General features: G+C 40.5%; 1 non-coding gene across 1 annotated transcript; it reads left to right on the top strand.

Moving 5' to 3' along the window:
• Positions 1-10,526: 10,526 nt before the first annotated feature.
• On the top strand, positions 10,527-10,633 carry LOC141626076 (small nucleolar RNA R71). The gene has a single exon (XR_012535803.1). It is a non-coding gene; the product is annotated as a small nucleolar RNA R71 (small nucleolar RNA).
• Positions 10,634-11,497: the final 864 nt, after the last annotated feature.

The raw sequence follows: 11,497 nt of genomic DNA, 5'->3' as shown, positions 1-11,497 counted from the left end.
AACTGTTTATCTTTATCATACTTGTCTTATTTTAATTATGCAGCGAACTGACCCCGTTGTTGTTTTCTAAAATCTGTGGTGATCCATTCGGGGATGGTGAGCAGATTGTGACAGGTGATGATGGTCTTTAGCTTTGGGGATGAGAGGGGGAGTCATCACTTCGAGTCTAGCTTCCGCTGTCATGAGGTTTACTATTTTAGCTTCAGTTGTTTGAGTAGTAGTGAACATTTTTTTTGGATTTGGTTTTGGTACATGTAATTGTTAACTCTTTATACTTTAATAAATGTTTTGGAATGGTTACTTTTGATATACCAGCCTCGGAAAACCGAGATGGTAACAGTCTCTCATGTCAGGGTGGTCCTGGTAAGGCACCTTGGTATGTGGGGGTGTTACAAAGTGGTATCAGAGCGATGATTCTAGAACCTAAAACTAGTGAACCTAATAAACATAAGGAGTCTAAATAAAATGAACCCGGGGAGAGTTGTTTGGAGCTACTGCAATGACTTGGGAGATATCCCAAAGTCGCATTGAGGCCCTTACGATCTCGAGCCGGTCAACATGGGGGAGTCTTGGTGATTGTTGTGTGTTTAAACGTATGTGTGTCGTACTTTCAGGTGTCAATCTTGTGAATTGCTGGATGAAGTGAAAAGAGAATTGCGTAATGTAAACATGGTGATATATGAGAAAGTGAATTGCGTAGTTGAACATGATAGACTTTGAGCATGATATGTGTTTATTACTTAGCTTTTAAAAGGGTAGTGAAGTATTGTATATATATATATATATATATATATATATATATATATATATATATATATATATATATATATATATATATATATATATATATATATATATATATATATATAATTGCATGATAAAGTATGTTAACGAAAGTTTATAGCTCGTTTTGGCATGACTCGGCCGAGCAGGGCGGGTACTCGACTGAGTAGGGGATACTCGGCTGAGTAACCAGGCACTCGACCGATTTTTGGTTGTTGTGTACGTAGCAGTAGCTACTGGTTGTGATCACTCGGCCGAGTAATAGGCATACTCGACCGAGTAGTATCCATAGTTGACCGAGTATGTTTTATGTGTTTTTGACGTTGGCTACTAGAGTGGAACACTTGGCCGAGTAGTAGCAGTACTTGACCGAGTAGTCCTTACTCGACCGAGTATTTAACCGTACTCGGCCGAGTACTTCTTTGGCGGAGAGTCTTGTTTATTTTGAGCCGTAGGCTATGTGGTTACGTTTCCTTGCTTCTATCAGCTCAAAATGTCGCGAAAGAAATCAACAGCATACATCCAAGCCACTGAGATGACTATGGATGAGGTCGCCCATATGATTGAGCAGCAAGATGCACTCCCAGAGGCTCTTAAGAAAGTGGGAAAGGGGGCGAGAAACCGGTGGACGCAACCCATCTAAGCACCATCATTGCTCGCTTCAACCCTTCGACTTATGAGGGCACCGGAGAGCCTAAGCTGCTCGATAACTGGCACCGCGAGATGTTGAGTTTTCTTGAGGTTGTGAAGTGTCTGGCGGAGTTGGCTGTCGAACAGGTGGTGTACTACCTAAGAGGTTAGGCTGCGGTTTGGTGGCAGAATGTGAAAGAGGATGCCAGGGTATACTACAAGGACGAGGGACTCGATGCTATACTGTAGGCAGGTCAAAAGAGTGCTATGAGGGAGCAGTTTGTGCCGGAGAACATCCGTCACAAGCTGAGGGCCGAGTTCGATTCTTTCACCATGGCTGATGATATTCAGCTGCGCTAGCGAGGTTTAGCTCTTCATTTCAAAAAGGGGTTAGCTCCTAAGATCATGGATAGATTACCGGCTGGGGTACTTAGCGATCTGAAAGAGGTTTATGCATGAGCTAGGCATGCTGGGAGGTTGGTGGACTTAGCCAAGAAGGCTAAGGAAATAAACACTGAAAAGAGAAAGGCAGAGAGCGAGAGTTGCAACCAGTCGGGCCACAAGAAAAGCAATCATGGTCAGTCTAGAGCTTTTTCTGGAGGGTCTGGTGGTTGTGATCCCTCGTGAGGGGTTTAGTTTTCAGTACTTGTCGTTAGGAGCACTTAGACCAAAACACAATTTATAACTTCACCAACAACTCTACAATTAGTAAAGAGGCAAGTAAAGGTCGGATCCCAAGGGACAGGAATTGAGATGAGATTTCTATTGCAACTAGTGGTGTCTAAGGGTGTCACAATTGGGGTTTGAAGTAGAAGATCACTAAACAAATAGCAATGAAAGTAAACAAGCAAGATGAATTAAAAGGGATGTAAACAATTGATAAAAAGCACTAAGGTATCATGGGGTCATAGGGGATTCATGGGAATTGATCATACAAACATATTCTCAAATTATAAGCAAGCAATTATTGTTGTGATGGATCGAGTTGGTTTATATTTTACAATCCTAGGAAAGTTTGGGTCCCGGAGCCGAATCGATTAGATTGTACAACACCTACAAGTCGACTTAATCTTCCCTACTCAACAATATGCATGGTCTAATGAGACTCGAGTTGGTTTATGTCTTACAAGTCTCATTGAAAATATAGGTGATGGATAAAAAATGCAAGGATTCATAGGCTCGCATTTCATCAAACATAACATGTGCATAAGTTGAGATCACAACAAGCAAGCAAATAAACTATGAAAGCATATTAATTTAAGCATGAATCATTCCCCATGTTGGTTTCCCCTAATTACCCATTAACCCTAGCTAAAGAAACTACTCACTCAGTATCATTTTGAACATGTTAGCAAGGTTGTCAATCATACTAACAAAGTGAAACATGATGAATAAATGAAAGTGATTAACAATAATTAAAAAGGGATTAAGAGAATTATACCTACTAATGATTCCAATAATAAAGCAAAGAATAAAAGAAGTACTTGATGCTTGATTGGAAGGTTGTCAATCTCCCAATAATAACCCAAATAATCTTCAATTACCCAAAATAAAGGATGAACAACAGAGAGATTAAGGAAATAAAACTTGTATTAAAACTTGATTAAATGTTGATTACAAGATTAAAGAGAGATTTGATTGATATTAACTACACTAAAGATTGCTAAGAAGAACACGCTCTTCTAATTAGACTAATGGGGTATTTATAGTGGGGATTAGGTACATAAATTAGAGTTTACTAAGTGCTTAAATGACGATTAAGTCCTTGAGGAATCGTCGGTCTCTAGGGAGACTCCGGTCTCTTTTTCGCCGGTCTTAGAAAAAGATGCGCATCCTTCCTTGAAGTTTGTAGAAGACGAAAGTACTGTCTGAGAATCCGGGCATTTTTGGCACGGGACGGGCGGATTTGGGCGTTCCTGGACGGGCGTCCAGAGGGGGAAGACGGGCGTCTTGTGGAGGTTTTGCCCGGGCGTCTTGTGGAGGAAGACGCTCGGATTGTGGGTTGTGGACGGCCGTCTTCAGGGCAATCCGCACGGATTGTCAAACAGTTTCGTTCCTTCTTCTTTTCTTCCTTTTTCTTCATAGAATCCTTGAGGATTTCCTCGGGGATGCAAGGATCTTTTCTCATCATTGCCCATCTAGTATAGTATGTACAAAGGCCTTATAATCTTGTCTCTCCTTGATGCTTGGTCATTGAATTCAATCAATTTAGCCTCATTTTGCCATGAAAATGCAAGGTTTGCACTCCTTTCCTACCAAGGACACAAAACCTCAAAGAATATGCATAACAAAGAACTAAAGACAATAAATGACCCAAATATGCACTATAAAACATGGGAACAAGGCTAATTCGGGGACTAAATATGCTCTAATTATGGTCACATCAAATATCTCCAAACCGAACCTTTGCTCGTCCCGAGTAAAGAGGTGACAAAGACTAGGACCATTATTTAAACTAACCTAATATCATAGCCGATATGAGACAATTAGCGGGTCTCATTCCGCCCCTTCAACTCACAACAAGACAACAATGAGGTAGTATGCCTTCTTGCAAGGCAAAGTGGGTCTTGCCAAAATGGCGACACATCCAAACATTAAGCACACAAAATCAAGTGATGGATGCATCTACAAAAGAATAGCCACTTTCCTCATCTAAGTGGCGGAAATTATCTACAAGGGAAGCAATTCAAGGGTACGCACTCCTTCATAGATGCAATTTCTTCAAACTACTAAGCCTAGAAGGATACCAATAAATCACCTCCAAATTGTGTCAAGCTAGGGTAACTTTGTCCTCAATCGTTAAATGTTTTTGTCAAGAGTAGACTCCCTATGGTGTTAGAAACACTGGAGGATCGCGGAATTCCCCCTCTTGCCTAGGCAAGAAGAAGGGCCGTCCCCTCTCTACCATGCACAAAAATGGATACGATGGATAAAGGGATCGATAGATATTTGAGTTTCATTTGGGAGTTTGCTTTGTTGATGTTTTTCCCCCCAATTTCTTGTGGCATTTGACTTTTGAGAACACTTTCTTTTGCCATTTCTTTTGATTGTTTGGCAATTCAATACTTGACAACTTTTCAACTTTTTGCATTTTGTTTTTGAACATTTTCAAAGTCACCCCATATTTAGTGAGGGTGCCTTATATTTGAAGCTTAGGAGTTCTATTTTTGCTCCTCTTTTCATTTGATGCATTTTTGCAAACTTTCTTTCACTTTTCATTTCATTGAACTCAAATCAATTTCTTTTTGTGCCCATTCCCTTTGATGACAAAAATGAGGTAGAACATGGATGATGGATGCATGCATGGTTTCAAGGGTCACCTTGGAATAAACGGTAGCCAAGGAGTTATCACACCACAAGGTACTCTTGACTAGGCCTTAATCCATGGGTCAAAGGATACTAGCATGACACATCCTAGGGTGTTTTACAAGTATTCTAGCAAGCAAAGTCTTAAGAAGAAAAAGCATCTACTAGGGCATATATACACTTGTCAAGCTTCCCAAGTAGACGGTTTCACAAAATTTTTCTAACATGCAACTACATGCCATGATGCAACTAGCATATAAACGTCCTAATGCATATGCTTCTACCAACTAATATGCCATATAAACTAAATGCAAGTCCTAGATTCACATTGTTATACCGCATCAATCAAAATAAAGCCACATAGTCATTAACATAAAGAGGAAAAAGGAGATTGGAAAGATCATACCATTCGGTCTTCGTGATCCTCATGTCTCGGATATGGCGTAGTCAATCAATGTGAACAAGGATAGAACAAACACAATATATATAATAATATATACATGACTACACTACAAAGGAAATGAACTTGTTTTTGGTTTTTCAATTTTTCAAATTTTTATGGTTTTTCGAATTTTTTTGATTTTTTTGGATTTTTGAATAAAAGTTAAGTTAGAATTCCCCATCCCCACACTAAGATGGGCATTGTCCTCAATGGCCAAAATGATTGGAAATTATGCAAACATGATGCATGAATTCTACACTAAATGCAAGCTATACTAATCTACACTACATGATGCATGGGTTTTTTTTTTATGACGGAGAGCGTAATTTAGATTACCTCCCGTTGCGTATGCATGTACTTCCCCAAACCGAGATAGACATTATTTCTAATGTCCTAAAGTTGGGGGTAGTTCATGCACACAAGATGCAATGCATAAAACTAAATTTGTCATTTTGGATTTTCAAAAGTGGGAACAATGAAATAAAGACACCTCAATAGGGCCGAGGTGTTAGTCCTCTATGTTGCTAGGACTCTCCAACCATGATCAAGATAAAATAAATAAAACAAAGAAAGAAGTAGACAAACCTCAAGAGGGTAGGAGCCTCCAAAGCTTGCTAGTCTTCCACCATATCATCATTGTCATCATCTTCCTCAATAGAAGTGGACTCATCTCCACTTCCCTCTTCACTTCCTTGCTCACTTCCTTTATCATCTTCTTATTCTTCATTAGCATATTCCTCTTCATTTACCTCTTCATCAATGCCTTCATCAACAACCTCATCACCGACAACCTCATCGTCACCCGGTATCTCACCCCTAGATGCACTTGGAAAGAAGACTTCCCTATCCGCCCAACTAGGCAAAGGACATGAAGGATCAAGTAGTCCTTGCCTAGCTAAATGAAGGAGGGGTGGATATTGGGCTAAGTATGCATCTTCCCGATCCTTATAAGCTTGTTTGTGCATCTCTTGCATAAGTAGAGTCATGTAGTCATTGCTTGCTTTAACACCTTCGGGTTTGAACTTTTGATACTTGAATGGATAGGGTGGTGTGACAATGGAGGAGGAGGGCATTTCAATTTCACCCCTTTGTTGACGGATGATTTATTCGGCTTCTTTTGAGAGGGGAAGAAGGTAGTTGGTCCGATGGACACTCAAACGGCATATCCTGGAAGGCAAAGTAAAAGATCTAGCATCATTGGTGAGCCACCAATATTTGGTGTCAAGAGGGTTATGAGTGACCCACTTGTACTTGTTAATCATGGCATCCATGTCAATGAGATGACCCCCTTTTTTCGCCACATACTTGCTATCCTTGTTGAAATTTGGATCAAAGTACTTAGCCAAAAGAGTGACTAGACCTCCATTTACAATAAAAGCGGTGCCTTGCTTTCCACAATCAACATTTAGCCATCTTTCCACCAAACGCCTTAGAGAATTGTAAGGCTTGGTGAATTCCCTTCCAATATTTAAGGCCGACTCAAGTAGAACACAATCGAGCTTGGTAAAGTAGTTAGCGTCTTTTCTTGCAATGATAGTATTCCTGACGACCCTGTGCCACACTCTAATGCCCGGATGGTGGACTAATAGAGCGCGACTAGCATGAAAGTTCTCAAATTTCCTCCCGGAAATCGCCTCCCAAGAGGAGCGGGGTCATATTTTTCGGGTTTCTTGTAATAACTAGGTGAATCACTAAGACCTAATGCTTTACCCAAATCATCAAAGGTGATGCGCCTACTCACATTGGCAAGACGGAACTCGATGTTTTGTCTAGTCTCTACCTTAGTAACTTTCAAAGAACTCAAGAATTCTAAGGTAAGGGAGGGGTATGTCAATTCTCTTATAGCAAACAATTTTCCCAACCCCATGGCTTCAAAGAAGGTTTTTGTTTGTTCAAGGACACCCAATTTGTTCAAGGCATCTTCACATATGAATTTGGTGTGTAGAAAGGATTTCCTAGCATACTTGGCAAATGTATCCCTATGGGAGTTAGAAATGAAAATTACCTCCGGATAGTTTGATAATTGAGCAATTTCCGGAGTTGTTGATGTTGTTGCTTCCAAGGGAGGAATTTGTTGTTGTTGAACTTCCAAGTTTGAACTAGCTACCACCATAGCCTATGAGGCTTTCTTTGCTTGAAGACATTGTTGTCTTGTTGAGAGTGCCTTTGCCTTAGGTGCTTTTGTTGATCCTTTTGTCCTTGCCATTGATTATTATACCAAGAAAAGAGTGAAAATCTTCAATTTCCAAGTATACCCAAATCGATTTTAAGATGAAAGGCTTTGCCTTTGGAATTTCAAAAATCGACTCAAAGGTTGAAGATTTTGGTGCTTGGTTCGATTTTTGTTGGAAGAGGAGTGATTAATTGTTGTTAAAAGGAAGTTTGGATTTGATTTTGTTGAATTTGGTTGAGGAAATCTTGTTTTGGTGATGGAGAGGATGCGGGTTTTGAGTTTTGGGGTTTATGGGTAGTGTTTTGAATGAATGAAGAAATGAATGTGGGAGGGGGTATTTAAAATACCAGAAAATTTTGAAACTGCAGGGGAAGACGAGCGTCTTTCCTTCGGGACGCTCGGTTTCTGCCTATTTTGGGTTCTGGATTCTCGCCTAAAGACGGGCGTCTTTCAGCAGGGACGCTCGGATTCTTTGACTGCGAGACGAGCGGATTCTACTGAAGACGGGCGGATTCTGAGACAGCAAGCTTTCTTGTTTTGCACTGGCAAAAAGACGGGCGTCTTCCTGCAAAGACCGTCGGATTTCTGAAGACGAGCGTCTTCTCTACCAAGACGCTCGGATTCTTCGACAGTCCCAAAATTTCAAATTTTCAGTTAAAATGGACGGGCGGATTTTGACAAAGACGCTCGGATTTCCTGAAGACGAGCGGATTCCCCTTGAAGACGCTCGGATTCTCCCTGGTTTGCCCGGATTCAGTTCCATCCGTGCACTTGCATATCCCTTGTCATTTTTCATTCTTCAAATCCCGTGTTCTTCATTGTAGGGGCACTACTAAGGCATGAATAGCCTAGGCAATTGCTATCCCCACACTAAGCTAAAGCAGTACACATCAAGTAAATCATTAGTCCCTCCCTCACTTCTCCCAAAAATGATAATTATCTTGATCAAAGCATAAAAATCCAAAAATGACAAAAATCCAATGTAAGAATTAAAATGCAAGTTAGGGAGTTAGAAATATTTACAAATGGTGGTTTAGGGAGGACTCCACCAAACTCTTATCCTTAGTGAGATGTCATGGGGGCATGTCCAAGGTGTTGTTGATGTTGCTCAACACCTTGAAAAAGTAGTCAAAAGCTTGTTCATTATCATGATAAAGATCTTCAATAGATCTTTGCCCTTGTTGTGCTTCATGTTGGTCTTTATCGATAGCATTACTAATATAGGGATTGAAAATCCCTTCAAACTCATCGTCCCAAAGACCACAAACTTCATCTACTTGATCACTAAAGATCTCTTGAGTTGATAGAGACAACTCTCCCACTTTCTTTTCTTGGCCAATGAGGCCATCCTCTTCATTGCTTGACTTTGGTGAGCTTTTCAAGCTCTCTTTGTTACAATTCACTTGCTCTTTGAATGAAGCATCATCAATTTTCTTCTTCCATTGGAATTCCGACTTCTTCCTATCATCCTTCCGACTATAATGATCAACCATAAAACATGGTTCATGTAAATGGGGAGCTCTCATGGTCTTGTCAAGATTGAAAGTTATGCTCTCATCTCCCACTTCTAGAGTGAGCTCTCCATGCTTCACATCAATCACAGCACCCACGGTGTGTAAGAAAGGTCTTCCTAGAATGATTGGAATGTTGGAGTCTTCTTCCATGTCAACAATGACAAAGTCCACCGGGATGAAAAATCTCCCAACTCTTACGGGAACATCTTCCCATATCCCTAATGGTGTTTTCGTCGATCTATCGGCCATTTGGAGTGTGATATTGGTGCATTTAAGCTCTCCCATCCCTAACCTTTTACTCACCGAGTACGGCATAACACTCACACTAGCTCCTACATCACATAAGACTTTGTTGATCGTGGTGTCGCCAATGGTACACGGTATTGAGAAGCTTCCCGGATCTTTGAGTTTTGGAGGTGAACTCCCTTGAAGGATTGCACTACTCACCTTAGTGAAGGTGATAGTCTCAAGCTTCCGGATCGACTTCTTCTTTGTGAGAATGTCTTTCATGTATTTTGCATAGGCCGGCACGTGATTGATTAATTCCGTGAAAGGAATCGAGACTTCCAAATTCTTCACAATTTCCATAAATTTTCCAAGTTGGTCATCAAATTTGGGCTTGGCTTGACGACTCGGTAAAGGAAGTCTAATCACAATGGGCTCCTTCTCCTTGACCTTGTCTTCATTTTTCTTTGAAATTTCTTCTTTTGATGGTTCTCCATCCTTGGAGTTTTGCACAATTTCTTCTTTGTCACTAGCTTCCACAACTTCATCCTCAACTTGCTTCTTCGGTGCTTCATACCTTGTACCACTCCTCAAGTGAATGGCACTAACCGTTTCATGTCTTGGGGGATTAATTTGAGGCGGTAATTGCCCCTTTTGTCTTTGTGAGCTTGAAGATGCTAGTTGAGTCAATTGGGTTTCCAAAATTTTGGTGTGAGCTAGGATGTTGTTGATGGTGATTTCTTGACTATCTTTTTGCATTTGAGTGAAAAACTCTTGTTGATTCTTTTGCATTTGGAGGACCGCTTTTTGAACATCAAAACCTTGGTCATTTTGTTGATTGTATGGAGTTTGATTTTGGTAACCTTGGTTTTGGTTGTAAAAGGGTCTTTGATTTTGGTTTCTCATGGGGGGTAGGGTGTATGTTGGTTGAGGGTTTTGAACATTTTGGCTTTTGTATGAGAGATTTGGATGGAATTTGGTGTTTTCATTGTAATAGTTTGAATAAGGGGTACCACTCTTGTATGCTTGAAAAGCCTTCACTTGTTCATTTGTTCCCCTACATTCACTTTGGTCATGTCCCAAAGTTCCACAATTCTCACATATCCCACTTAGGATTGATGAAGATGCCGTCATGGCATTAACATGATGCTTTGGTGATTTTGAGGCTTCTTCAAGTCTAGCCATAGCTTTTTCAAACTTCAAATTGATGGTATCAATGTGAGCACTAAGTTGAGCACCCAATTGAGTAATGGAGTCCACTTCATGCTTTCCTCCTCTAGTAGCCTTGCGAGGTCTACTATATTGTGAGTTATGGATCGCTATTTCCTCAATTTTGTTCCAAGTTTGATTGTCATCAACTTCGGTGAACATTCCATTTGATCCCATGTTGAGAATGTTTCTTGAGTCTTCATAAAGACCGTTGCAAAATTGTTGTACCAAGAACCACTCGCTAAGTCTATGGTGAGGACATGAGCGACAAATTCCCTTGAATCGCTCCCAAGCTTCATACAAAGATTCTTCATCTCTTTGCTTAAAGCCCGTAATTTGAGCTCTTAGCATGTTAGTCTTTTCCGGTGGATAGAACTTTTTGTAGAAAGCTAGAGCCAACTTCTTCCAAGAATCAATTCCGAGAGTAGCCTTATCAAGGCCTTTCAACCATTGTTTCGCGGTGCCAATTAGAGAAAAAGGAAATAAGACCCATCGAATTTGGTCTTGAGTTACACCGGCTTGAGAAATCGCGTCACAATAGTCACAAAAAGTCTCCATATCTAGAATGAGGGTCTTCACTAGGCATCCCCCCAAATTGGCTTCTTTCGACTAATTGGATAAATGCAGATTTGGCAATAAAATTTTCGGTTAGATGTTGTGGTGTGGGAGTACCATTGGGTAGGTTCTCCTCGTTGGGTACGGAATGTGATGAAAACTTAGGCATTGTGGGTTGATTTTGTGTTGGATTTTGTGTTGGGTTCTCCTCACCTTCTCTTGCAAAAGGGTTGATGAACTCAATAGTATTTGGTTGAATATCTACAACCTCACCGATACCTTCAAAGTTCTCCTAGCAAGTCTTCTATTGGTACTCAAAGTCCTTTCAATTTCATGATCAAAGGGTAACAAGTTACCTTGTGATCTTCTAGACATGCAAAATATCAAACAACTCGAAAATAATTAGAACAAACCTTGAGGAGTTTTACTTCCCCAAGGCAAAGAAAGACACAACTAATAACAATACAAGAAAATCTAAATCAAGTTAACACCGTCCCCGGCAACGGCGCCATTTTTGGTCGTGATCCCTCGCGAGGGGTTTAGTTTTCAGTACTTGTCGTTAGGAGCACCTAGACCAAAACACAATTTATAACTTCACCAACAACTCTACAATTAGTAAAGAGGCAAGTAAAGGTCGGATCCCAAGGGACGGGAATTGAG

Source organism: Silene latifolia, chromosome X, assembly GCF_048544455.1.
Source record: "Silene latifolia isolate original U9 population chromosome X, ASM4854445v1, whole genome shotgun sequence".
NCBI lineage: Eukaryota > Viridiplantae > Streptophyta > Magnoliopsida > Caryophyllales > Caryophyllaceae > Silene > Silene latifolia.
This window is presented reverse-complemented; position numbering and strand designations above follow the sequence as displayed.